The sequence below is a fragment of the Bos taurus genome, chromosome 28 (genome assembly GCF_002263795.3).
Source record: "Bos taurus isolate L1 Dominette 01449 registration number 42190680 breed Hereford chromosome 28, ARS-UCD2.0, whole genome shotgun sequence".
NCBI classification, from domain to species: domain Eukaryota; kingdom Metazoa; phylum Chordata; class Mammalia; order Artiodactyla; family Bovidae; genus Bos; species Bos taurus.
In genome coordinates this window covers 7061518-7089241 of record NC_037355.1, presented here as the reverse complement: position 1 = coordinate 7089241, position 27724 = coordinate 7061518, and the positions used below count along the sequence as shown (strand labels likewise).

The 27724-nt window shown below is 43.1% G+C and overlaps 1 protein-coding gene and 1 pseudogene across 2 annotated transcripts in view; one reads left to right on the top strand and one right to left on the bottom strand.

Annotated features, from left to right (window-relative positions):
• SLC35F3 (solute carrier family 35 member F3) overlaps positions 1-27724 on the bottom strand; it is a 434652-nt gene that overhangs the window by 66144 nt on the left and 340784 nt on the right. The window lies entirely within an intron of this gene.
• On the top strand, positions 16945-19506 carry LOC101902143 (zinc finger protein 42 homolog; annotated as a pseudogene).

Genomic DNA, 27724 nt, shown 5'->3' with positions numbered 1-27724 from the left:
AGAGAATGAGATGGTTAGACAGCATCACTGACTCAATGAACATGAATTTGAGCAAACTCTGGGAAATAGTGGGGGCCAGGGGAGCCTGGCATGCTGTAGTCCATGGGGTTACAGAGTATCAGACACGACTTAGCAACTAAACACATACACAACCCACTGAATATAGTTCCGTGCTATATAGTAGGACCTTGTTTATTCCTATAGCTTTCTGGCCTTGGTTTAGTGCTATGTGTTGTTCTTCAGTTGCTAAGTGGTGCTGGACTCTTTGTGACCCAGTGGACTGCAGCAAGCCAGTTCCCCTGTCCTTCACTGTCTCCCGGAGTTTGCTCAAATTGCTGTCTGTAGATTTGCCCATCAAGATCCCAGGATCTCTTTTGCTGGAGGCACCAACAATCCTGAGTTACTCCTCTGTTTCTGCACATCTCCCCTGCCCCGGACTCTTCTCTGCTGGCATCTGCTCTCATCTTGGAGAATTCCACCTGGATAGGTCCCCATCTGTGGCTGCTCTCAGATCTTTTCAGCCATAAGTATCACTGCTCTTAAGGGACATCTGGCATGACCTGCCTCTCATCCTACCCTCTTTCACCTCCAGCAGCACTTGCTGGAGTTCTAGAAGCTCTGGGAGCCGAGGGGAAGGCCGAGCCATTGCTGCACAGCTCCAGACTGAGATACTCCGTCTTTATTGTGTCTTAGTATAGCAACAACATAGTGGTAACATTCACAGCTCTTGTTTATGGGAGCCACGGTCTACGAAGTGGTGGAGCAGGATTTGAACTCAAGAAATTAGGCTCCAGGATTAGCAGACACAAGTTACTAAATAAAATAAATAACAAGGTCCTGCTACTGCTAAGTCACTTCAGTCATGTCTGACTCTGTGCGACCCCATAGACAGCAGCCCACTAGCCTCCCCCGTCCCTGGTATTCTCCAGGCAAAAACACTGGAGTGGGTTGCCATTTTCTTCTCCAATGCAGGAAAATGAAAAGTGAAAGTGAAGTTGCTCAGTCGCATCCAACTCTTAGCGACCGCCTGGACTGCAGCCTACCAGGCTCCTCCGTCCCTGGGATTTTCCAGGCAAGAGTACTGGAGTGGGGCGCCATTGTGTATACAATAGGGAACTATATTCAATACCCTGTGATAAACCATAATGGAGAATATATGACAGGGAATATATAAACACACACACATGCATATATATATACATTGTGTGCATGCAGTCATGTCCGACTCTTTGTGACCCCATGGACTGTAGCCCGCCAGAATCCTTTGTTCATGGAATTTTCCAGGCAAGAATACTGGAGTGGGTAGCCATTTCCTTCTCCAGGGGATCTTCCTGACCCAGGGATTAAACCCACGTCTCTTGTATTTCCTGCACTGGCAGGAAGGTTCTTTACCAGTTGAACCACTGGGGAAGCCATATATGTTTAAATATATAAAAATGAATATATATAAATACATTTATATAAATGAATATATATTTAAATATACTCATATATATAAATGAATATATAAATATATATATAAATGAGTCACCTTGCTGTAAACCCAAAATGAACACATTATAAATCCACTATACTTCAATAAAAATGAAAAATAATAAAAAAAGAAATCAGACTCCACTGTCTTCACTATATTCACAGTCATCAAAAGTCATGTCCAACTGATATATGGAACAGTCTTATGGACTCTGTGGGAGAGGGAGAGGGTGGGAAGATTTGGGAGAATGGCATTGAAACATGTAAAATATCATGTATGAAACGAGATGCCAGTCCAGGTTCAATGCACGATACTGGATGCTTGGGGCTAGTGCACTGGGACGACCCAGAGGGATGGTATGGGGAGGGAGGAGGGAGGAGGGAGGAGGGTTCAGGATGGGGAGCACATGTATACCTGTGATGGATTCATTTTGATATTTGGCAAAACTAATACAATTATGTAAAGTTTAAAAAAAAAAAAAGTCAGTCCAGCCTTCCTGAAGACTTCTAATTTTGCCCTCTAAAGCAACTTTAAAAATAGTAAAAGTGTAACCACCCTTGTCCATGACAGCATCTCAACATATTTGTAAATACTGAAGAGATACCCTTCTTCCAGCCTTTTCAAGTTAAGCATTTTAAATTCTTCCTAAAGCTAGACTGTACAATACAGCTAAACCACAAGTTTTTTCTTTAATATAAATTAATACAATGAAAGAAAACTAACATCCAGTATATGGGTCAAATTAGCTGTATTCCAAGCATGCGGTAGTTAGTAAATGGCTTCTGAGTGGGGGACTTGCTGGACGGGGCAGTCAGGGCATATCCTCCATGGCAGGGAGTTCTCCTGACAGCGCTGCTTGGGGACCTTCAAAGTGCACATTATAGATGCATCACCGTCCCTCTTCGTGCAAAATTTCAAGGGGCAGTGAATAGACCCCAGGCCACACAGAGATCCTGTCCCTCTAGTGCAGAATTCCCATCACTCCTCTAGACACACTAGCATCTCTCCACACCTACTGTGATCCATTCCTGTGACTCACAGCAAAGGCCACAAGGACCATGATGAACAAAGTCAACATACCCTTCAAGATCTGGGACTTCTGTTGGGAATCATATTTTGTTGCTGCCTTTTTTTTTAGGGTTTTTTTTTTTTTTTTGGCTGCACTGCATCTCAGTTGCTGCATGCAGGATCTTTGATTCTCCTTGTGTCAAGCAGAATCTTCAGTGGTGGTATGTGAACTCTTCTCTATTTGTCGTTTGTGGAAGCCAGTTCTCAGACTCTGCATCTTTTTTTTTTCTTAACAAGCTCCCAAGTGATGTGCTGCGGTGGACCACTTGGCATGTTTTGAGACCCTCCCACTTCCTTAAAAGGACAAGCTCCCCCAAAGTGTTCCCTTGAAAAGCATGAGGTTCCTAAAGACTTTCCAGAAACGTGCCTGCCTGAAGCAGCTTTTCTCTTGCAAATGAAAGCAGGATTGTCATCACTTTGCCAGTTTCCTCTTTTTGCCCGGGTCACCCCAGGAGCTTAGTGGCCTTGTCAGCACCTCCAGATTCCCCTGGGGAGGGATTCCTGGAACATGGGGAGGGGGGAGCTGTAGCAGCTGCTGGGGCAGGGCAATGACAGAGAACTCTCTGCCACTTAACACCTGTCTGGGGAATGCAGCTGGCTGAGAGGCCTCCATTTACCCCAGGATGATGGGCTGGGTCCACTGCGGGGAGCAGAACAGGGCACCCACGGTGAGGGGCTCTCCAGCTGGGGAAGCTGGTGGCCGTAGGGGTGAAGGGAACCGAAGCAGGGGAGAGCAGACTGGCTGGTGGCTGGAGGAGCGTGGGGTAGGAGTGGGGATGAACCAGCCATTCCCACAGGAGCAGAGGAGTGTGCAGTGAAAGAACCCTGGTGGGAGTGTGGAGGCTGGTGGCTCCCAGGAACACTGAAATGACCTGGATTTTATTTCCCCATCATTAAAACAGGGAATGGGATTGGAGATAGGGTCTCTAAAGTAACATGCTATGAAAGGCTGACAAGGTCACACAGAGCTCCGCACCCCCTCCTCTCCCCACAGCCTCATGTCGGTACCCACCCCACCCCAACCAAAGCTCTAATAAAATGTGAGCTCCATACACGACTGATGTGTGTGCATGCTAAGTCACTTCGATTGTGTTCAACTCTCTGCGATCCTATGGACCGTAGCCCACCAGGCTCCTCTCTTCATGGGATTCTCCAGGCAAGAACACTGTAGTGGGTTGCCATGCCCTCCTTCCAGGGGATCTTCCCGACGCAGGGATCAAACCTGTGTCTCTGCAGGGATCAAACCAATGTCTTCTACATCTCCTTCATTGGCTTTTTACCACTAGCGCCACCTGGGAAGCCCATACACTATTGACAGTATGTATAAAATAGGCAGTTGATGAGAACATCTGTGTAGCACAGAGAACTCTACTTAATGTACCGTGGTGACCTGAATGGGAAGGAAATCCAAAAGGGAGGGGATATATGTATACATATGGCTGATTCATTTTGCTGTACAGAAGAAGCTAACACAACATTGTAAAGTATACTGCAATAAAAACTAAATAATAAAAAAGAAAGATCCATAAGACATTATCATTAAGTGAAAAAAGCAAGCCATCAAGTAATATGTATACCTTGATAGTATACAAATATGTATATATTGTATATTCATTTATTCATTTAACAATAGCAAAATTAGCATCTACTACATGGCAGGAAGAAGTGTAAGAAGAGGTGGCAAGAATACACAGAACTGTACAAAAAAGATCTTCAAGACCAAGATAATCACGATGGTGTGATCACTCACCTAGAGCCAGACATCCTGGAATGTGAAGTCAAGTGGGCCTTACAAAGCATCACTATGAACAAAGCTAGTGGAGGTGATGGAATTCCAGTTGAGCTATTTCAAATCCTGAAGGATGATGCTGTGAAAGTGCTGCACTCAATATACCAGCAAATTTGGAAAACTCAGCAGTGGCCACAGGACTGGAAAAGGTCAGTTTTCATTCCAATCCCAAAGAAAGGCAATGCCAAAGAATGCTCAAACTACCACACAACTGCACTCATCTCACACACTAGTAAAGTAATGCTCAAAATTCTCCAAACCAGGCTTCAGCAATACATGAACCGTGAACTTCCAGATGTTCAAGGTAGTTTTAGAAAAGGCAGAGGAACCAGAGACCAAATTGCCAACATCTGCTGGATCATGGAAAAAGCAAGAGAGTTCCAGAAAAACATCTATTTCTGCTTTGTTGACTATGCCAAAGCCTTTGACTGTGTGGATCACAATAAACTGTGGAAAATTCTTCAAGAGATGGGAATACCAGGCCACCTGACCTGCCTCTTGAGAAACCTATATGCAGGTCAGGAAGTAACAGTTAGAACTGGATATGGAACAACAGACTGGTTCCAAATAGGAAGAGGAGTACATCAAGGCTGTATATTGTCACCCTGCTCATTTAACTTATATGCAGAGTACATCATGAGAAACACTGGGCTGGAAGAAGCACAAGCTGGAATCAAGATTGCCGGGAGAAAAATCAATAACCTCAGATATGCAGATGGCACCACCCTTATGGCAGAAAGTGAAGAGGAACTAAAAAGCCTCTTGATGAAAGTAGACAGTGAAAAAGTTGGCTTAAAGCTCAACATTCAGAAAACGAAGATCATGGCATCTGGTCCCATCACTTCATGGGAAATAGATGGGGAAACGGTGGAAACGGTGTCAGACTTGATTTGTTTGGGCTCCAAAATCACTGCAGATGGTGACTGCGCCATGAAATTAAAAGATGCTTACTCCTTGGAAGAAAAGTTATGACCAATCCTAGATAGCATATTGAAAAGCAGAGACATTACTTTGCCAACAAAGGTTCGTCTAGTCAAGGCTATGGTTTTTCCAGTGGTCATGTATGGATGTGAGAGTTGGACTGTGAAGAAGGCTGAGCGCCGAAGAATGGATGCTTTTGAACTGTGGTGTTGGAGAAGACTCTTGAGAGTCCCTTGGACTACAAGGAGATCCAACCAGTCCATTCTGAAGGAGATCAGCCCTGGGATTTCTTTGGAAGGAATGATGCTAAAGCTGAAACTCCAGTACTTTGGCCACCTCATGCAAAGAGTTGACTCATTGGAAAAGACTCTGATGCTGGGAGGGATTGGGGGCAGGAGGAGAAGGGGACGACAGAGGATGAGATGGCTGGATGGCATCACCGACTCGATGGACATGAGTTTGAGTGAACTCCGGGAGTTGGTGATGGACAGGGAGGCCTGGCATGCTGCGATTCATGGGGTCGCAGAGTCGGACAAGACTGAGCAACTGAACTGAACTGACATGGCAGGAATTACTCTAGTCAGTGGAGATTAAGTGGTGACCAGATAGACAAAGGCCCTCCTAAAGCTGACACTCAAGTGGGCAGGCAAACAATGAACAAACAAACCAATTAATAATCAAAATGAAAGAAAAAACCCGAGTTCCTTCCCCAGCCGTCGAGGCAACGTTATCTCCCTCACTTCCATCCCTGGCTCCCCATCACATTGCACTGCTTTGGTCTTACTCACTTTTAAGCTTCTCATCACACCAGAATCTTTTAAAATAATTTTCTTTAGAGGACCCGCATCATTTGAAACTGCATTAATGTATACACTATATGTGCACACACATATCTTTATATATGACATACATGCTTGCACTTATTTGAGCACATACATATGTACATGTGTGTGCACCTCTATATGAACGTGCGTGCATGTATGTGTTCCCTGCCTGCTGCCTTCCCAAGAACGCACGCCCCATGAGAACAGGCTCTGGGTCTTGCTGGCTAAGCGATCACTAACGGTTGGGACAGGTCTCGGTACAACTTAAATCCTCAATAATGTTTGCTGAAGAAACGAGTAAGTTATGTGTCAATAATATCTTAATAAAACTGGGGGCAGGGAGAACAAGGAAGTGGTTGAATAAATCAATGATCACAAGATAAAGCAGAAAAAAAACAAGGCAGGTGTTAAGAATCTCCTCCCACTTTGCAGATGCGGCAGCTGGATAAAAGGAGGACTGAGTGATTTGCTCAAGATTACAGAAAAGCCACTAAAGATCAGGGGGAAAGAAAAGCCCCAAGCCAGGGACTTCCCTGGTGGTCCAGTGGCTAAGACTTCACGCTTCCAATGCAGGGGGCCAGGGTTCCACCTCTGGTCAGAGAACTAGATACCCCACATCACAACTAAGTTAATCCCATGTGCTGCAAGTAAGATCTGGTGCAGCCAGATAAATACATATTTAGTAAAAAAAAAAAGAAAGAAAAGAAAATCCCCAACCCAGGCTCTTCTGTCTCTTCCTCCATCTGCAGCCGTGGTGGGTGGCGTTTGGATCAAATTCTGGATCCAGGGGTGGTATAAGGCCACTATGTGGGATACATTACTGCACTGAACAGGGCTTTTTTAATAACAAGGGATCACTTTCAAGTTTAGGCTTAGTTACCTCCTCTTTCCTAAGAAGATATCGCCCCCAACGTGCACAAGTACTGTGGTTATGCCCCCTTATATGAACCCTCCCAGCCACGGCATCCGTCAGTTGGACTGAGGTTCCTCTTGTTGGACTGTGTATGACAATGGATTTTGTAAAGGCCTTCCACCCACCTCCCAGTGATGTCAGAGACGGAGGCACAGTCCCTATCAGAATGCCTCTGGCCTTTCTCCTTTTCCTCCTGAGCAACTGAGAAATGGCTATTTTAAGTCCCTGGTGGAAAGACGCCCCGAAGCTGCCCTGGCTGTTCCACATGGGCCCCTTTGTACTCCCCACCTGCCTTCACCGTGGTTGTTGGTGGTAAACGGCCAGGTGTCGGCCTTTGTGGGCACCAAGTATTATTTATAACAAGGCCTGAGCTGGAGTCCACTAACATCCAAGTCAAGATTTGTCCTCATTTTTAATTCAAGCGTAATTCTTACCCACTATTCTGCATGATCCTTTTTTTGTTTCCTCCAGGCCTGCAGATCATTATAAAATAGAAACGGAGCCACAGAAAGTGACCTGTCTCAAGAAAGATTCTACCAGGAGGAGTTGCCACTGATGTGGCCTAGGGTTCCTTCCACGTGGTCTTGCACACATGCCCACTGTGTTTCTAGTGATCGCGCATCTCAGGCGAGGGTTAGGGTTCTCCAACTCAGGCCCTGGGCTAGGACCTAATGGTGTATTTCGGTCAACAGGAAGGGGCCCTGCCTTCATGGACGTGCCCACTGAGTTGTTTAGAGAGCACATACTGTAGGCTGTGACGTCAGAGTCTGCGTGTAATGTCCCTCAGGCAAGGTAGACATGGATCCACAGAGATGCTGGGGGCTCCTGGCACCACCCCCAGGACCCTACCACCCACTGTCTCCTCTGCCCTGAGGCCCTGCTCTAAGCACGCAGATTCTGGGGGTCGTGTCTCAGGGTAGATGAAAAAAGACAGGCTTGGAGGGCTTAGCGCCAGTCCAAGACCAGGTTGTGCCAGAGAACCTTGAATACACGCTGTGTTTCAGTGTTTCTAAAATAGAAGAGATTTAGACCGTCTGTATGTGGATTGCCACCGATTCCTGATGTATAAAAATATTCCACTCATTGGCTGTGAAGAAGGAGTAAAAAAATGCTAAGTCAGTGACCGTGACCTCTCCCAGTAGCCACCTCCCCCAGCGCTGCCTCAGGGAGGCAATTCCTATGGAAGTTTGGGTTCTGAGCTGAGGCCTCCAAGGAGATTCTGACTCTTCATTTCACAGATGTGTGTCTTGGGCAGGTGAGTGGTGAAACCCGCCAGCGCCTCAGCCTCACGTGGAAAATGAGGACAATCCCGTCACTACTCCCCTAGTAGGGGCTCAACTAGGTTTATAATATTTAGTAGGGGCACAGTGCTGAGAAGAGTATGTAGCACATACTGAATGTAGCAAATGCTGAATCAGTGTTACTTATCACCATCATCTTTTTTGTGTATATATTTCTATCTCCAGGGCTTCCCTGGTGGCTCAGCAGTAAAGAATGTGCCTGGCAATGTAGGAGACACAGGAGATTTGGGTTTGATCCCTGGGTCAGAAAGATCGCCTGGAGAAGGAAATGGCAACCCACTCCAGTATTCTTGCCTGGGAAAACCCATGGACAGAGGAGCCTGGTGGGATATAGTCCATGGGGTTGCACTGAGCACACACACATACATAAATGTATATGCTGTGCTGTGCTTACTCAGTTGTGCCTGACTCTTAGGGACTCGTGGACTGTAGCCCGCCAGGCTCCTCTGTCCATGGGGATTCTCCAGGCAAGAATACTGGAGTGAGTTGCCATGCTCCAGGGGATCTTCTCAATCCAGGGGTCAAATCCAGGTCTCCCACATTGCAGACGGATTCTTTACCATCTGAGCCATCAGATCAGATCAGATCAGTCACTCAGTCATGTCCGACTCTTTGCAACCCTATGAATCGCAGCACGCCAGGCCTCCCTGTCCATCACCAACTCCCGGAGTTCACTCAGACTCACGTCCATCGAGTCAGTGATGCCATCCAGCCATTTCATCCTCTGTCGTCCCCTTCTCCTCTTGCCCCCAATCCCTCCCAGCATCAGAGTCTTTTCCAATGAGTCAACTCTTCGCATGAGGTGGCCAAAGTACTGGAGTTTCAGCTTTAGCATCATTCCTTCCAAAGAAATCCCAGGGCTGATCTCCTTCAATGTATATACACATATTCAGATATATATGTACCACATATATCAGTCCATCTAACTGTCTATCTATCCTTCCATCTATCTACCACCTACATATATCTATATATGTATCCATGTACCTAGGTATGTATACATGTATATACATTTAATGTTCATAGGCATTTTAAACACCCCTCTGTCTCCACAATATTGAAAAAAGCATGCAAGTCCCCTTAACTAGGGATGACATAAAATGAGAAGTGCAGGGAAATGCAATTGGAATCTTACTGAAATAAGGAGATGTGAAATGCAGAATTCTCGGTCTTCCATCTGCAGCACTGAAGGTGAATGTCTGTGAGGACAGGATAGATGATGACTTGAGGCAAAGCCACTGGCCAGGGAGTTCCTCCTCCTCTGAGAACACTGATTGCACCATCACACCTGCCTCCGCTGGGGTGGCTCTTCACGGCTGGTTAGGAGATGTGCAGAGCAGGGCGGCACTGGCAGTCAGCAGGGGGCACCGAGGTCTCACGCCTCCACCTGGGTGTGTTCACACCCAAGTCCCCTCTCCTGAAATCACTGCCTAGCTCCTTCACTTGGCAGCTGATTATGTGCTGTCTCTTGTGAAGTTTCTTGGGTTCTTTTTTAACATGTCATGTGTAGTTGTTCCAAATGAAACATAATTTCCCCAGAAATACCAGATCACATCTTTTTTTGTATCTATTCCCATTTTCCTGATTCCTCCACCCATGCCTCTACGTGTCATAGATCACATTAAGCCTTTATTAAGAATTTTGCCTCTCATAATAGGACCAAAATTCCAACAAGATACTTTTAATTAGAAAAAATATTCTCCTGAAAACAATCAGAATTTTACTGCCTGGAATTCTTGCCTGGAAAATCCCATGGACAGAGGAACCTGGTGGGCTGCAGTCCCTGGGGTTGCAAAGAGTTGGACACAACTGAGCATGCGCATACAAAACAGACTCACACACACAGAGAACAGACTTGGGGTTGCCAAGGAGGAGAGGGGAAGAGAAGGGATGGACTGGGAGCTTGGGGTTAGTAGATGCAAACTCTTACATTTAGCATGGATAAACAACAAGGCCCAACTTTACAGCACAGGGAACTATATTCACTATCCTGTAATAAACCATGACTAAGTGTTGAGCTAGTTCATAAGTTGCTTATTTCATCTCTACAGCAAGTCCCATACATACCAGTGAGGTTCATTCCAAGAGCACATTTGTAAGTCCCGCTTGTTCGTAAGGACAACAAAGTTAGCCTAGGTACTCAACTAGCACAATCGGCTATATAGTAATTACTGAATTAGGTTTATAATACTTTTCACACAAATAATACATAAAAAGCAAAAACAAACAAACAAAAGAAAACGTTTTAAATCTTACAGTACAGTACCTTGGAGAGTACAGTAGTACCAGCTACATCATTGCTGCTTTTAAGCTTGCTTTCAGACACCCAGGGCTAGAAATAAAGACGCTTACTCCTGTACTCTGGACGGTGCTGTACAGTAAAATACACAAAAGCACAACCATTGGTAGAGGAAGCACGCGTGTGACAAAGTACGACAGACGTGTGAACTAACTTACGTGCCTGGATATCTGAACATACATTTGCATCTTTGAAAAATTGCAACTTGAAGGTTTGTATGTAGGGGAATTACTAAATATATATATATATATATATACATATATACATATATATATATATATATATATACACACACACACACACACTTGCTGCTGCCGCTAAGTCACGTCAGTCGTGTCTTAGATGGCAGCCCAACAGGCTCCTCTGTCCCTGGGATTCTCCAGGCAAAAATACTGGAGTGGGTTGCCATTTCCTTCTCCAGTGCATGAAAGTGAAAAGTGAAAGTGAAGTTGCTCAGTCGTGTCCGACCCTCAGCGACCCCATGGACTGTAGCCTACCAGGCTCCTCCGTCCATGGGATTTTCCAGGCAAGAGTACTGGAGTGGGGTGCCATTGCCTTCTCCAATATATATACTTAAATGTATACAAATGAATTTTTAACCAAAATACTATGTCCTAGAGAATGGCCTATTTGGTACACCAATGTTACTAAGTGGTATGTGATGAGAAAGAAAGGTTCAAAAACTGTCCTACTGGTCAGTCTATACTTTTCCTTGACTTGGAAACCCCCCAGAGCTGTCTCCTGGCACCCCTGGGCTAGGGGGAACTTGCCAGGCTGCTATTTATTTTCCCCATATTTCCAGCTACTCCAGATTTCATTTTATCAGTTTGCCATCCTTCACCAAGGTCCCACAGGTTCTTTCAAGTATCCCCCAGACACATTCCTACCTGATTCCAGACCCTCACATTTTGATATGCAACCACCTATGCAAAGGGTAGAAAAAATGTGTAAAGATATATAGGAAGTCAGATGTTTGGCTTTGGGAGTGAGTCAAATAAAAATCAGTGCATTGAGCTCACTCTTGGGCATATACCTGGGAAAGATGAAAACTCTAGTTTGAAAAGAAACATGCACCCAATATTCACAGCAGCACAACTCACAATAGCCAAGACATGGAAGCAACCTAAAAGTCCATTGACAGATGAATGGATGAGGAAGATGGGGCACATGTCTGCAATGGAATATTACTCAGCCATAAAAAGAGCAAAAAAGCCATTTGCAGCAACATTATCAGGCTTAGTGAAATATCAGAGAAAGACAAATATATGATATCACTTACATGTGGAATCTAAAAAATGATTCAAATGAACATATTTATGAACAGAAATAGATTCACGGACATAGAAGATAAACTTGCAGTTCCCAAAGGGAAAAGAGTGGGAGGGATAAATTAGGAATTTGGGATTAACGGATACACATTGCTAAATATAAGACAGATACACAACAACAGATACAGCAAAGGGAACTATATTCAATATCTTGTAATAACCTACAATGGAAAAAAACTTGAAAAAGAACACTATATATATATGTGTGTGTGTGTGTACACACACTCTCTCTCTAGATATAATAAATATATATACTTATATGTAAAACCAAACCACTTTCTACACACCTGAAACATCGTAAATTAACTATCAAAGTGAAAGGGAAAGAGTCGCTCAGTCGTGTCTGAGTCTGCGACCCCATGGACTGCAGTCCGCCAGGCTCCTCTGTCCATGGGATTCTCCAGGCAACAATACTGGAGTGGGTAGCCATGCCCTTCTCCAGGGGATCTTTCCTACCCAGGGAATGAACCCGTGTCTCCTGCACTGCAGGCGGATTCTTTACCATCTGGTAAAAGTATACCACCAGGGTATACTTCAGCTTAAAAATTAATGCATTGAAGGAGGGACTTTTACCTACAGATAAAAAGACAGGTCAGCTAGAGTGAGCCAGTATCAGTGGGGCTCCAGAGCACAGGAGGTATCAGATGGTAACATTATGTTCACATGATTACATAATAGATGGAGGGGACAGAGAAGACACTGAAGGAAGAGCAGCGTCTGGTAAATGCTGACTCCACAGTCACTTCACACCATGGGGTCTAGGCTCAGACCCTTCCTGTTAATGAATTCCAGGGGCTGCCACCATCCTACTGGAAAGGAGCAGGATCTTATGGTCCTGTCCATTCCCTCATGTCCTCTGCCAACCTTTTGTCTGTGGGAAAACTTAGCCAAAGATAAGTTTAATCAGAGAAGTGAGAAAATGCAGAAACAAAGGAAAACAGTCAAGTAGGAGTGAAAGTTGCTCAGTCATGTCCGACTCTTTGAGACCCCATAGACTATAGAGTCCATGGAATTCTCCAGGTCAGAATACTGGAGTGGGTAGCCGTTCCCTTCTCCAGGGGATCTTCCCAACCCATGGATCGAACCCAGGTCTCCTGCATTGCAGGTGAATTCTTTACCAGCTGAGTCACCAGGGAAGCCTGAAAATAGTCAAAGAGACCAAACAATAATACTTTAGACATTAAGCATAGTCAAGGTCCTCTAGTTCCTTCTCAAGGGCAATAGAAAATATTCTGAACCATGTTCTGTGAACTGTTTTGCAGATGCTGAAATCCCCATTAGGTGAAGAAGTTAACTACACGATGACCAGACTGTAGACATGACATAAACTACAGTTCTGAGAACTGGCCTCAAAAAAAAAAAAAAGAAACAAATCAACCCTGGAACTGAAGATTAACTGTACTTCAAACAATCAAGATGATGCTGGTCAGGTCACTGATGACCCATTCCAAGATGACTGTCAAGAGCTGAATACGCTGTTCCTATCTGTAGCCCCCTGATTGTTGGCGGGGGGGGAGCCGGCCTTTGGACTGGAGTCTGTCCTCTTCCCATCCATGGCTGCCAGCATCCAAAATAAAGCACATTTTCTGGCTTTTTGAGGAGCAAGCAGCCAGACCCTACTTTCTGTTACACTCTGAAGACTTCAAAATCCATCTGACACTTCTCATACCATGCTGATCCCTGAGACTCACTAGGGGTGTCTTTATTGTCCAAACCAGTAGAATCAGAGGCAGCCACTAGGCAAGAAAAACGACAGACGGGGCAGGCAATCAGGTCCCACCAAGACAGCACATGGAACCAGGCGATGTTTCATTGGGAAAGCAAATGTATAAAACAGTGGTCACCATGACAATGGAGGTGGGAGAGGATAGGAAAACAGGAGGGATTTAAGAAAGATTTGACATTGCTTTTACACATCTTCAGAAAAAGCAATAAAGCTCTGATGCAGTTGCAGGACACATACTCTCAGGGGGTGGAAGAGATCTTAAGAGCACCAAGTCCAACTTTACATCCATCTCCTGACTTCCTTCACAGTCCATCTGATGGTGATTGGATTAGCCAATGCTTGCACCCCATGCTCAGCCCACCTTCCTGCTGTCTCAGGACAGATTCAAATGCAAGGGAGGACCACAAATAAAGAGGCCACAGGTGGAACAGTGCTCCAGCAGCTAGGTATGCTAAAGAGAAAGTGTTAGTCACTCTCAAAGTGTTAGTTGCTCAGCTGTGTCTGGCTCCTTCCGACCCCATGGACTGTAGCCCGCCAGGCTCTCTGTCCATAGAACTCTCTGGGCAAGAATACTGGAGTGGGTTGTCATTCCCTTCTCCAGGCGATCTGCCCTACCCAGGGATGGAACCTGGGTCTCCTGCACTGTAGGCAGATCCTTCACAGTCTGGGCCACCAAGGAAGCCAAGGTGTGGAAAGGAAATGTTAAAGATGTCCTTGATGTGCAACTTCTTAACCTTCCTGATCCTGCGGTCCACGGCTGACATGAGTTATTCTGCTTCTAGAACCCTTATGTCCTATTTCCTATCTTAAAAAAAAAAAGTTTCATTGATAGAGAGCCACTGCTCTTTTTTTTAAAATTTTATCTATTTTTGGCTGTGCTGGGTCTTTGATGCAACACACAGGCTTCCTATGGTGGCTCCTCTTTTTGCAGAGCGCAGGCTCTAGGGCACACAGGCTCAGTGGCTGTGGCACATGGGCTTAGTTGCCCTGTGGCATGTGGGATTTTAGTCCCCAGCCCAAGGATCGAACCCATGTCCCCTGCATTGGCAGGTGGATCCTGAACCACTGTTTGACCAGGGAAGTCCCCACTGCTCTTTTGTCATCCTACTTTTCATACTCTGTCAAGTTTACACAGTTTCAGAATATTCCAATACGATGACCAGCCCGTGATCTTTAAATACAATGAGTTTCACCCTCTCTTTGCTTGTGGTCCAAACACATGTTTATTAAGCAGAGCTCAATCCCCAAATTAATTGAAGGTCAAGGCATTATCATTATTCACTGGGATGGTGACACCAGATCAATTCATTGGTGATATTTTAGTCTTTCTTTGCAAGCAAAGTCTATTAATGCTATGATGGAGCTTGAGACTCAAATCTCTGCTGAATGAGATTTTTGATTTAGTCAGATTTTATTTGAAGGAATACAGTTTAAATTTTATAGCATTTTTATGGGTCTCAAAGGACCTCACACACACCTGTAGAATAAAAAAAGAGAAGGGAGTATGATTTCTATGTTGCAAAAGAAAGAAGCTCTGATTCAGAGAAGGTAATTATTATTTACTAATAATTCCAGGAATGAATCTATTCATCAAGACCAGACTCTAGATGTTTTCAGTTTCTGTACTGATTGTCTTCACAAGATTTCCACAACAAGTATTTCAAGAACTTTAAAAAAAAAACTATCTGTGAAGAATAAAGGATAACTCATCAACTGTTGGTGGTCTCTGAAAGTGTTAGTCGCTCAGCTGTGTCAGACTCTTTGTGACAACATGGACTGCAGCCCACCAGGCTCCTCTGTTCATGGAATTCTCCAGACAAGAATACTGGAGTGGGCTGTCATTCCCTTCTCCAGGGGATCTTCCCTACCCAGGGATGGAACCTGGCCTCCTGTGTTGCAGGCAGATCCTTCACCTATTCATTCCTGTCTGAGCCACCATGTTGGTGGTCTGTAAATAGAAGTTGCCTTCTCAGCCCTGTGTCTGTCCAGGACTTCTGCCCAACAGGAGAGATAAGCTCAGATCAAAAATCTACCCCAGTGGACTTCACTGGTGGTCCTGTGGTTGAGAGTCTGCCTGTCAATGCAGGAGACAAGGCCTGGTCCAGGAAGATCCCATGTGCCACGGAGCACCTAAGCTCATGTGCCACAACTCCCGAGCCCAAGCTCAAAGAGCCCGTGCTCTGCAACAAGAGAAGCCTGCATGACCCAACTAGAGAAGGCTTGTGTACCATCACAAAGACCCAGCACAGGCATGCAAAAAAAAAAAAAAAAAGAATATCTTTTGGTGGTGAGTACCAGAGTCACTCAATGGATTAAATCAACTCATATTTCTCCACATCTTTAAATTTACAGCTGCTGCTGCTGCTGCTAAGTCGCTTCAGTCGTGTCCGACTCTGTGCGACCCCATAGATGGCAGCCCACCAGGCTCCCCTGTTCCTGGGATTCTCCAGGCAAGAACACTGGAGTGGGTTGCCATTTCCTTCTCCAATGCATGAAAGTGAGACGTGAAAGTGAAGTCGCTTGGTCGTGTCTGACTCTTAGTGACCCCAGGAACTACAGCCCACCAGGCTCCTCTGTCCATGGGATTTTCCAGGCAAGAGTACTGGAGTGGGGTGCCATTGCCTTCTTCAGCTAGTCTCCTACTATTTTAGGAAGTTTATGATTTGAACTTTATTAAATTTTAAATTTTGCAATAAAATTCCAGTGGTATAAAGAAACCAAAGAGTACACAGGCTATTGCTTTCAAATAAACTGTCCTGCCATCTGAGCCTTGTTGCTGGACTGCCAAGGAAGCCTCCTCCTGAGGGTAGTTTTCTGACTCTGTGGCAGAAGCACAAGGCCTGTGAGATGGTTTCTTGGATCAGTATGAGTTGAGGGGTGCCCCAAAGTCTGCGCAACCAAGAGGAACTGAAACATGTCCATGTATAAAAATAAAGGTATTCATTGGGAGGTCTTATACACTAATTGCGCTTCCCTGGTGGCTCAGGCATGAAGAATCTGCCTGCAGTACAGGAGGCACAGGAGATGTGGGTTCTATCCCTGGGTGGGGAAGATCCCCTGAAGGAGGGCATGGCAACCCACTCCAGCACTCTTGCCTGGAGAATCCCATGGACAGAGGAGCCTGGTGGGCTACAGTTCATGGGGTCGCAAAGAGTCGGACACGACTGAAGTGACTGAGCACGCAAGCACATTAACTGGGATTTAAAATACCAAAACAACACTTGTTACTGAATTTGTCCTAGAGCATAAGTGAAAATGGGCATAGGGTTTTACACTTCAAGAAGAGAAGGTTAGGGACGCTATGCTCTGCCAATTACCAGATTGTGCCAAGAAGGCCAAGGGCAGCATGGTAACCCTGGAGAGATGCATGGGGGTTGGGACAAATAAGGCTGGAGGGACTCAAGGCAGAGTGGTCTGCAGCAACACGGATGGGCCTAGAGACTGTCATACTGAGTGAAGAAAGTCAGATAAAGAAGGGAGATACAAAACAGGAACAGACTCCCAGACTTAGAGAATGAGCTTACGGTTGCCAGCAGGGAAAGATGATGGGAAGAGCTAGTTAGGGAGTTTGGGATCGACTTGTACACACCGCTATATTTAAAATGTAAAACCAACAAGGACCTACTGTGTAGCACAGGGAACTCTGCTCAATGTCATGTGGCAGCCTGGATGGGAGTTTGGGGGAGAATGGATACATGCGTATGTATGGCCAAGTCCTTTTGCTGTCTACCTGAAACAATGACAACATTGTTAATCGGCTACACTCCAATATAAAATAACAAGTTAAAAAAAGAGAGAATTCTGTGTAGTCAGCCTGGGCCAGCCCTGCACTTGACTATGGGGTCACTGAAGCACGTGCCACCTGGTAGATCTGGTGGATATATTCTGTTCCATTCTGGTTTCCTCCCACTTTGTAGGATCCTCTCCAAATGTTGCCTCTCAGAGACCACGACTTCGAGGATCTCCTCTAAGAGAGTGCTAACCAGTTATAGGCAGGATAGGAGAATCGGACTACTCCTGTTCACAGTTTTATACGAGGGAACAGTTCTGTCAAATGTGTGGGTGCTAAGTCGCTTCAGTCGTGTCTGACTCTGCAACACTATGGATTGTAGCCTGCCAGGCTCCTCTGTCCATGGGGTTCTCCAGGCAAGACTGGAGGGGTTGCCATGTCCTCCTCCAGGCGATCTTCCTGACCCAGGGATTGAACCTGTGTCTCTTACGTCTCCTGCACTGACAAGCAGGTTCTTTACTAACTAGTGTCACCTGGGAAGCCCCTTCTGGTATATAGCTCTATCCATTTTTTTTTTTTTTTTACAGCTGGATTCTAGTTCTTTAAAGCATAATTTAACATTAGAGGTGAAGAAGCAAGCATTTACACCATATATCAAGCAAAACAAAAGGATGCTCAACAATCAGCCTAAGATCTAGAACATTTCCAGGTAAAGCGGGGTTGATTTCAACCCTCTGTCGGGAGCACAGCTAGAGGTTTCTTCTATGTCTTACCATTGGAAGGAACTGGAATAAGGGATGTAGTGCATCACAGGAGCATGGGTGCTGGCTGAAGACAACTCAGACAGAGCTCCTGCCTGGAATTGACTGCTCTAACCTGGTGCAAACCTTATGAGAGGGAACTAGCAGGATGCCGTGAACCAGAGATTGAAGAAAAGTGAAAAGACACTTGGCCAGAAAGGCCTGGGGAGAAGAGCCGTCAGTGGGGACAAGGTACCGCCAGCCCAGCAGGAACCTCCAGATACAACGTGGACCTTATGTGATGAGGATGTGTTCTATGAGGCTAGTGTTCAGGTTGCTGAAGAGGATTCCTTCTCTGACTCTTACATAGAATGCATAATAGGAAGTGAGTTTTCTGAACCTATCACGGAAGAAGACTCACTTCTTAAGTCCTTTGTGTGAAAGAAGGACTGGAACAAGAGCTTTCTCAACATGTTCTTATGGCAAGCTCATTTCTTGAATGTTCCTTGGAATACATGAGGGAAAAAAAAAAGGCAAAACAAGAACTTCCTCAACAGATTGTTGGACAGAATCCACTTCTTGAGTTTTCTGAGTACAAAACAGGCAAGAAGCTTCCTCCTGGAGGAATACCCAGCACTGACTTTCCAGATCCTAAACAGCTCACAGAACGTACTAGAATGAAGCCAAGCACAAATAAAGAATACGATGCTCCAGAAAAATAATTGTCTTCACAATTGATACATAAGAGAGTTCAAGAATAGAGAATTCCTGAGAAAGCATCTCCGAGTTCACAGTCCCTGAGATCATGGATGTGCAGAATGTGGGAAAGCCTTCAAGGAGAGCGCAAAACTAAAAAGCCATTTTCTGGTTCATACTGAAGTGAAGCCATTTACACGTACTCTTGAACCGTGTGGGAAAATGTTTCTCCTTGTCCAATTTGTATATACATGTACTGGGGAGAAACTTTGTGTGTGTCTGTTTGAAGGCTGTTGCAAGTTTATTCAATCAAATAACATGAAAGTTCACCTCTTAACTCATGCAAAAGCTAAAGTGAGGCAGTGAAAGAAGATGGAAAATAATCCTCCAACAGGATAACATCCGTGCTTAGTTGCTCAGTCGTGTTCAACTCTTTGCAACTCCCATGGACCGTAGCCCGCCAGACTCCTCTGTCCATGGGATTCTCCAGGCAAGAGCACTGGAGTGCATTGCCAGGCCCTCCTGCAGGGGATCTTCCAGACTCAGGGATTGAACCCGTGTCTCCTGCACTGCAGGTGGATTCTTTACCATTTGAGGTGCCAGGGAAACCCTTAAACAGGATAAGCATATTAACAAAAGAGTGACTGGAGACAAATATGCCTCATATGCCTCATTGATTATTGTTTCAGGAAATAATTTTTAAATCAATATAGCCACCTTATATATATTTTTAAATGTTACTAAGATGCTTCTATAGTCTGTGATAATATTTCAGAACTCTGTGTATAAAATTACAGTGTGCTTCTAATAGTAAGGTCAGTAATGAACTTGCTTCAAAAGCAGAATCTCCAGTTATTCTGAAATGTATTTTTGGATATGGGCATTAATGTCTCATACTATAAAAATGAAATTAACTTTGCTTTTTAAGTTGTAGTTTCCAATTGCTTATCTTTTTCCTTTTAGGAATATACATCTTAATACATGTGATAATTCCAGGTGGCACAGTGGCAAAGAATCTGCCTATCAATGTAGGAGACTCAGGTTCAAACCCCAGGTTGGGAAGATCCCTTGGAGTAAGAAATGGCAACTCAGTCCAGTATTCTTGCTTGGGAAATCCCACAGACAGAGGAGCCTGGTGGGCTATAGTCATGGGGTTGCAAAGGGTCAGCCATGATAGAGCATACATACATAATCCTAGAGAATGAAAATTTTGCATTGAATTGTCAATAAATGAATGAGTAGCTGAATGTTAAGTTAAACATGACATTAATCATTTTACTTTTTATCATTGTATCAAACCATACTGAAATCATATAGTAGATGTAAATGGTTATTTGATGGTATCAATCCATTTGAATCCATTTTAGATATTTTAAAATAAAAGCAAATATTCCCACCCAAAAGAAGTAAGACAGTATGTCCTTCTTTTTCTCCTTTCCCCTAATAAAGTACTGCTATCCTGGGCTTATCTTCCCTATATATTTTTTCTTTATAGTATATACACTACATATATATACCACTAATCAATACGTAGTTTAACTTTGTATGCTTTAAACTTTGCATCAATGGAATTACACTATCTTCTTCTGTGACTTGCTTTTTTTCTTTTTTTCCTAACACTATGTTCCAGAAAGTCATCCTTAGAGATGCCTACTGCTGAGTTTCATTCATTGTCACTGCTCTATGGCATTCTATTGTGTGTGTATAACACAAATTATTTCCATGTTGCTACAGGGGTATTTGGGCTTGCCTGGTGGCTCAGGAGGTAAAGAATCTGCCTGCAATGCAGGAGACCTGGGTTCAATCCCTGGATCAGGAAGATCCCTGGAGAAGGAAATGGCTCTCCACTCCAGTATTCTTTCCTGGGAAATCTCATGGACAGAGAGAATCCTGCTGGGCTACAATTTATGGGGTTGCAAGGAACTGGACACAACTGAGTGAATAACACACATACATACACGGGTATTTGGGTTGTTTTCTGGTATTCTTTTATTACAGACTTTGCAGTTGCTATGAACTCTTTTTAAAAGGGATAGTACCAACTTAGCTTTCTACCAATGAGTACAAGCTCTAGATATTGCACATGGCACTGCCTGACTTGTTAATTTTTGCCAGCCTGATGGGCACAGAAGGCATCTCTCATAGGTCTTCACGTAAAGTTCCTAGATCACTAAAGGAAGTTGAGCATTTCATTGGCCAACAGGTTTTCTCTTCCATGGCACCCAGGTTAAACCCTTTGTTCATTTTTCTATTATATTTTTTTAATAATAAGCAAGATATTTAAACATCTTAAAATTTGATTAGGGGGAGGAGCTAAGATGGCGGAGAAGTAGGACGGGGAGAACACTTTCTCCCCGACAAATTCATCAAAAGAACATTTAAACGCCAAGTAAATTCCACAAAACAACTTCTGAAAGCCGGCAGAGGACATCAGGCACCCAGAAAAGCAACCCAAGTCTTCGAAAGGAGGTAGGGAAAAATATAAAAGACAAAAAAAGGGACAAAAGAGGGAGGGACAGAGTTCCGTCCTGGGAAGGGAGTCTTAAAAAGAGAGAAGTTTCCAAACACCAGGAAACCTTCTCACTGCCGAATCTGTGCCGAGCCTTGGAAGCACAGAGGGCAACATAACAGGGAGGAAAAATAAATAATTAAAACCCGCACATCGCGAGCCCTACGTAACTCCCCCAGCGGAGAAGCAGCTCAGACGCCTGCATTCGCCATTAGCAAGCGGGGGCTGGGCAGGGAGGCACGGTGCGGGCTGCATCGCTGAGAGTAAGAATCTGGCCTGAATATCCTGAGCGCTATCTGAGAGAAATAATTTGGGCTAGCAAACCAGACTGTGGGATATCTACCACACAAAAAGCCAGCCCTAACCTATGACACCGCCAGGCCCGCACACGGAATAAAGGACTGAACAGATAGCTGGCAGCAGACCATCCCCCTCTGGTGACAGGCAGCCAGAGCCAGAAGGGGGCAATCGCAGCCCCAGAGAGACATTATCTATAAAACTGTAAGCAGGCTTCTTTGCTAACTAAAACTTCTTGGGGGTCTGGGCGGTCAACATCTGCCTGAGAAGGTGTGCCGGTGCACAACTAGATAACCGAGCGGCGGGGAGGCGATAAGTCGCAGCAATCGCGCGCGCAAAACATCTCATCACCTGAGCTGCTCGGATCTGGGAAGGGCACAAAATGCAGGCCCAACTGAGAGTCTGCGCCTCTGAGGACTACCCGAGTGCCTGAACCTGAGCGGCTTGGACCTGGGAAGTACAGGCAGCCCAGGGCAGGCCGCGGATGGTTCGCGGCGGAGCAACCTAGAGCCTGAGCAGCGTGGGCAGAGAGGCTACACGCGCCGTGAACTGGGGGCAGACCCAGTGTGGCTGAGGCACTGCGAGCACACGCCAGTGTTATTTGTTTGCAGCATCCCTCCCTACCTCCCCTCAGTGCGACTGAACAAGTGAGCCTATAAAAAAAAAGAATTTAAGTCCTCTATTATCCCTTTAATTTCCACTTTTATAACCGATTACTTTGCAAAAAAAAAAAGTGAGAAGACCCTATTTTTTTTAAAGCAAACTTCATATTTTTTTTGTTTAATAATTTTTTTGACTTTTTTTTTTCTTTTCCTTTCTTTCCTTTAACATTGTATTTTTGAAATTCCAAACTCTACTCTAGATTTTTAATTTTAGCTTTTTAGTATTTGTTAACAATTTTGTACCTATAGTTTTTTGTTTTGTTTTTGTTTTTATATAATTTCTGTGACCCTTTTTTATTTTTTCTTTTTCTTTTTCTCTGTTTCTTTCTCTTCTTCTTTTAAATAACATTGTATATCTGAAATTCCAAGCTCTATTCTAGATTTTTAATTTATGCTTTTTGGTATTTGTTAGCAATTTTGTACCTGTATTTTTTTCTTTTTTTTAATAATTTATGTGACCTTGTTTGTTCTTTTTTTCTCTCTCTCTCTCTTTCTTTTTCTTCTTCTTTTTTTAACAATGTATTTTTGAAATTCCAAACTCTACTCTAGATTTCTAACTTTTGCTTTTTGGTATTAGTTATCAATTTTGTACCTATACTTTCTGTATAATTTTTGTGACCTTGTTTGTTTTTGTTTCTTCATTTTTTCTCTCTTTCTTTTCCTTCTTCTTTTCTTTAACATCGTATTTTTGAAATTCCAAACTCTACTCTAGATTTTAAATTTTTGCTTTTACGTATTTGTTACCAATTTTTTACCTTTAAGAACCCAATCTTCAGTACCCATTTTTCACTAGGGAGCGAGATTACTGGCTTAACTGCTCTCTCCCTTTGGACTCTCCTTTTTCTCCACCAGGTCGTCTGTGTCTCCTCCCTAACCCCTCTCTACTCAACCCAACTCTGTGAATTTCTGTGTGTTCCAGATGGTGGAGAACACTTAGGGAACTGATTACTGGCTGGATCTGTCTCCCTCCTTTTCATTCCTCCCATTTATCCTCCTGGCCACCTCTGCCACCTTCCTCCTTCTTCTCTTCTCTGTATAACTCTGTGAACAACTCTGAGCGGTCCAGTTGTGGAGTGCACATAAGGAAGAGATTACTGAATAGCCCACTCTCTCCTCTATTGACTCCACCTCATCTAATTCGGGTCACCTCTAACTCCCTCCTCACTCTTCTCTTCTCCATATAACGCTGTAAACCTCTCTGGGCGAAACAAGTTTCAGGGCAAGAAATACCAAGCAAATTCTCCAGCAGCAAGGAACACAGCCCTAAGCTCCAAGATACAGGCAGCCCAAAGTCACCCCAAAACCATAGACATCCCGTAACTCATTACTGGACATTTCATTGCACTCCAGAGAGAAGAAATACAGCTCCACTCACCAGAACACCGACACAAGCTTCCCTAACCAAGAAACCTTGACAAGCCACCTGTACAAACCCACACACAGTGAGGAAATGCCACAATAAAGAGAACTCCACAAACTGCCAGAATAAAGAAAAGACACCCCAAACTCAGCAATTTAAACAAGATGAAGAGACAGAGGAATACCCAGCAGACAAAGGAACAGGATAAAAGCCCACCAAACCAAACAAAAGAGGAAGAGATAGGGAATCTACCTGATAAAGAATTCTGAATAATGATAGTGAAATTGATCCAAAATCTTGAAATCAAAATGGAATCACAGATAAATAGCTTGGAGACAAAGATTGAGAAGATGCAAGAAAGATTTAACAAGGAACTAGAAGAAATAAAAGAGAGTCAATATAAAATGAATAATGCAATAAATGAAAATAAAAACACTCTGGAGGCAACAAATAGTAGAATAACAGAGGCAGAAGATAGGATTAGTGAATTAGAAGATAGAATGGTAGAAATAAATGAATCAGAGAGGATAAAAGAAAAACAAATTAAAAGAAATGAGGACAACCTCAGAGACCTCCAGGACAATATTAAACGCTACAACATTCGAATCATAGGGGTCCCAGAAGAAGAAGACAAAAAGAAAGACCATGAGAAAATACTTGAGGAGATAATAGTTGAAAACTTCCCTAAAATGGGGAAGGAAATAATCACCCAAGTCCAAGAAACCCAGAGAGTCCCAAACAGGATAAACCCAAGGCGAAACACCCCAAGACACATATTAATCAAATTAACAAAGATCAAACACAAAGAACAAATATTAAAAGCAGCAAAGGAAAAACAACAAATAACACACAAGGCAATTCCCATTAGGATAACAGCTGATCTTTCAATAGAAACTCTTCAAGCCAGGAGGGAATGGCAAGACATACTTAAAGCAATGAAAGAAAATAACCTACAGCCCAGATTATTGTACCCAGCAAGGATCTCATTCAAATATGAAGGAGAAATCAAAAGCTTCTCAGACAAGCAAAAGCTGAGAGAATTCAGCACCACCAAACCAGCTCTCCAACAAATACTAAAGGATATTCTCTAGACAGGAAACACAAAAACAGTGTATAAACTCGAACCCAAAACAATAAAGTAAATGGCAATGGGATCATACTTATCAGTAATTACCTTAAATGTAAATGGGTTGAATGCCCCAACCAAAAGACAAAGACTGGCTGAATGGATACAAAAACAAGACCCCTACATATGTTGTCTACAAGAGACCCACCTCAAAACAGGGGACACATACAGACTGAAAGTGAAGGGCTGGAAAAAGATTTTCCATGCAAATAGGGACCAAAAGAAAGCAGGAGTAGCAATACTTATATCAGATAAAATGGACTTTAAAACAAAGGCTGTGAAAAGAGACAAAGATGGTCACTACCTAATGATCAAAGGATCAATCCAAGAAGAAGATATAACAATTATAAATATATATGCACCCAACACAGGAGCGCCGCAATATGGAAGACAAATGCTAACAAGTATGAAAGGAGAAATTAACAATAACACAATAATAGTGGGAGACTTTAATACCCCACTCACACCTATGGATAGATCAACTAAACAGAAAATTAACAAGGAAACACAAACGTTAAACGATACAATAGACCAGTTAGACCTAATTGATATCTATAGCACATTTCATCCCAAAACAGTGAATTTCACCTTTTTCTCAAGCGCACATGGAACCTTCTCCAGGATAGATCACATCCTGGGCCATAAATCTAGCCTTGGTAAATTCAAAAAGATAGAAATCATTCCAAGCATCTTTTCTGACCACAATGCAGTAAGATTAGATCTCAATTACAGGAGAAAAACTATTAAAAATGCCAACATATGGAGGCTGAACAACACTCTGCTGAATAACCAACAAATCACAGAAGAAATCAAAAAAGAAATCAAAATTTGCATAGAAACGAATGAAAATGAAAACACAACAACTCAAAACCTGTGGGACACTTTAAAAGCAGTCCTAAGGGGAAAGTTCATAGCAATACAGGCACACCTCAAGAAACAAGAAAAAAGTCAAATAAATAACCTAACCCTACACCTAAAGCAACTAGAAAAGGAAGAAATGAAGAACCCCAGGGTTAGTAGAAGGAAAGAAATCTTAAAAATTAGGGCAGAAATAAATGCAAAAGAAACAAAAGAGACCATAGCAAAAATCAACAAAGCCAAAAGCTGGTTCTTTGAAAGGATAAATAAAATTGACAAACCATTAGCCAGACTCATGAAGAAACAAAGGGAGAAAAATCACATCAATAAAATTAGAAATGAAAATGGAGAGATCACAACAGACAACACAGAAATACAAAGGATCATAAGAGACTACTATCAACAATTATATGCCAATAAAATGGACAACGTGGAAGAAATGGACAAATTCTTAGAAAAGTACAACTTTCCAAAACTGGACCAGGAAGAAATAGAAAATCTTAACAGACCCATCACAAGCATGGAAATTGAAACTGTAATCAAAAATCTTCCAGCAAACAAAAGCCCAGGTCCAGACGGCTTCACAGCTGAATTCTACCAAAAATTTAGAGAAGAGCTAACACCTATCCTGCTCAAACTCTTCCAGAAAATTGCAGAGGAAGGGAAACTTCCAAACTCATTCTATGAGGCCACCATCACCCTAATACCAAAACCTGACAAAGATCCCACAAAAAAAGAAAACTACAGGCCAATATCACTGATGAACATAGATGCAAAAATCCTTAACAAAATTCTAGCAATCAGAATCCAACAATACATTAAAAAGATCATACACCATGACCAAGTGGGCTTTATCCCAGGCATGCAAGGATTCTTCAATATCCGCAAATCAATCAATGTAATACACCACATTAACAAATTGAAAAATAAAAACCATATGATTATCTCAATAGATGCAGAGAAAGCCTTTGACAAAATTCAACATCCATTTATGATAAGAACTCTCCAGAAAGCAGGAATAGAAGGAACATACCTCAACATAATAAAAGCTATATATGACAAACCCACAGCAAACATTATCCTCAGTGGGGAAAAATTGAAAGCATTTCCTCTAAAGTCAGGAACAAGACAAGGGTGCCCACTTTCACCATTACTATTCAACATAGTTTTGGAAGTTTTGGCCACAGCAATCAGAGCAGAAAAAGAAATAAAAGGAATCCAAATTGGAAAAGAAGAAGTAAAACTCTCACTGTTTGCAGATGACATGATCCTTTACATAGAAAACCCTAAAGACTCCACCAGAAAATTACTAGAACTAATCAATGATTATAGTAAAGTTGCAGGATATAAAATCAACACACAGAAATCCCTTGCATTCCTATACACTAATAATGAGAAAACTGAAAGAGAAATTAAGGAAACAATTCCATTCACCATTGCAACGGAAAGAATAAAATACTTAGGAATTTATCTACCTAAAGAAACTAAAGACCTATATATAGAAAACTATAAAACACTGGTGAAAGAAATCAAAGAGGACACTAATAGATGGAGAAATATACCATGTTCATGGATTGGAAGAATCAATATAGTGAAAATGAGTATACTACCCAAAGCAATTTATAGATTCAATGCAATCCCTATCAAGCTACCAACGGTATTCTTCACAGAGCTAGAACAAATAATTTCACAATTTGTATGGAAATACAAAAAACCTCGAATAGCCAAAGCTATCTTGGGAAAGAAGAATGGAACTGGAGGAATCAACCTACCTGACTTCAGGCTCTATTACAAAGCCACAGTTATCAAGACAGTATGGTACTGGCACAAAGACAGAAATATTGATCAATGGAACAAAATAGAAAGCCCAGAGATAAATCCACGCACATATGGACACCTTATCTTTGACAAAGGAGGCAAGAATATACAATGGATTAAAGACAATCTCTTTAACAAGTGGTGCTGGGAAAACTGGTCAACCACTTGTAAAAGAATGAAACTAGAACACTTTCTAACACCTTACACAAAAATAAACTCAAAATGGATTAAAGGTCTAAACGTAAGACCAGAAACTATAAAACTCCTAGAGGAGAACATAGGTAA